We start from the raw sequence: 2,256 nt of genomic DNA, 5'->3' as shown, positions 1-2,256 counted from the left end.
TCATAGGATGTACCTCCACTTGAAATAGTTTTCTGAGCTTGATTTCCAATGTGTCCAAGATCCTCTGGAATATAAGCTGCCTGACACCAGGTAGAAAATCTGATGTTTCCCACTACTAGATCCCACTGCCTGACACTCACCCACAGAAGATGCTTTACACTTATTGCTCTATTCATTCACTGAACCAAGCCTGAAAGATAGGTGTTGTTGTCATTATCTGACACATATGAAAGTAAAAGTTCAGATTTTAAAAAGTTATCAGCTCCAGGTTTCAACAGTTCTGGTTTTGAAACCATACCACTGGCTTCCTCTACCACCTGCTGTCTCTGTGGAAGTAATTCTGTTAAGAGCAACTCTCAGCTTTACCTACAGCCCCTAGAGAGCAGGAGCTCTAACCTACTTAGTGCCAGACTTTGGGTCCAGCTCTAAAAAGGACAGAGATGAAGGAAGCAAGAACTCTAAGAATAAGTCCCTGATGACCATGACTATGCAGGTAATGTTGCATTTTGTCTTCTAAATTAAACCTGTTTCCTGGTGCTTAATTGGTATTATGTCTTTTCTAAGCTTTACAGTAAGTGCAATGGATGGGTCAGATTTCGGTAACTATAGAGATAAAGGTACCTTTCAGATCTGGACTTTAAGCACATTCTTAACTGCTGTCCTCTCCTGTTTTCCAAACATTGTTCTAGACCCATGAGTATATGCTGAGCAGAGCAAACCTTTGTTCCATAGAGCCTAGTCGAGGAGTGACTCAAGACACAACTACCAGAGCTAGGAAGATGGTTCAGACAGTAAAATGCTTGCCATACAGGACAAAATCCTGAGTTCAGTTCTCAGCATGCACATAGAAACCTGGGTCTATGGTTGTAGTCCCAGTCTTGGAAGGTAGAGGCAGGAGCTCCTTTGGAGTTCGTTGGTCAGCTAGTCAGCCTAATCTAATCAGCAAGCCCCAAGTCCCAGTGAGAGACCTTCACAAAACCAGGTGCGTGGCTTCTGAAGAACAACATCTAAGATTGACCTCTGACATCCACATACATGTTTACATATGTTCACCTGAACATACAACATGAATACACATGTATGTGCATGTGTGTGCATGCACATGCTCACATGTACAATGATACATCTGTAAATTTTTTTATCTTGTCTTAGAGTTTCATTGCTGTGAAGAGACACTATGATCACAGCAATGCTTATAGAGAAAAGCATTTAATTGGGGTTTCCTTAGTTTCAGAGGTTCAGTCCATTATCATCATGGTGGGAAGCATGGTGGGGTCCAGGTAGACATGGTACAGGAGGAGGTAAGAGTTTTACATCTTGATCTGCAGGCAGCAACAGAAGACTGTGAGTCCCACTTGGCATAGCTTGGAACACAGAAGACCTCAAAGTCCACCCCCACAGTGATACACTTCCTCTAACAAAGCCACACCTACTCCAGCAAGGCCACACCTACTCCAACAAGGGCATACCTCCTAATAGTAGCACTCACTATGAGTAAAGCATTCAAACGCATGAGTCTATGGAAACCATACATATTCAAACCACCTCTGATTCTTTTCTCCTACCATATATAATTTGAAGCTGAGCTCATATTTATGATTGGCTAGTAACAGAGCACAGAAGAGTCTATGCCACTGAAGAGGCTAAACCATAAAATCTGTACACTCTGGAGCATCTGGGTAAGAAGTTAAGCCACTCAAAGCTTCCATACTGTGAAGGAGTGCAAGCTGGATACATGATGGAGATCTGGGCCTACGGAAAAGAAGGTAAACATGGAAAACGTCGACAATACCATCAAATACACGTGAGTCTTTTTTTTTTTCATTTTTCCTTGATGATTCTTCTTTTATATCTGAGTTCTACCCATGGTCATGTAATTTTATATGCCTTAACTCTATACTCTTCTTGCTTCAACTATATTCACCATCCTAGAACAGACCACCAGTCTATTTACTGTGAATAGCCGTGAGGAAACCACCTATCAGATTTTTTTCCAAAGCCCTACCCCACAAAGAAACATGAAAGACAGCAATATGATCAACATTATGTTAAGACTCTATACATTGTCCTTAAATAACCAGAGGGTGGAGACAACAAAAAATAAATACATACATTTATTGACTCGTGGTAAACAATAAGGAGAGTGGGGAGAGAAGGGAGAAAGGAAGGAAGAAAAAGAAGGAAGGAAGGAAGGAAGGAAGGAAGGAAGGAAGGAAGGAAGGAAGGGAGGGAAGGAGGGAGGGAGGGAGGGAGGGA

The sequence above is a fragment of the Grammomys surdaster genome, unplaced genomic scaffold (genome assembly GCF_004785775.1).
Source record: "Grammomys surdaster isolate TR1022 unplaced genomic scaffold, NIH_TR_1.0 125752, whole genome shotgun sequence".
NCBI lineage: Eukaryota > Metazoa > Chordata > Mammalia > Rodentia > Muridae > Grammomys > Grammomys surdaster.
This window is presented reverse-complemented; position numbering follows the sequence as displayed.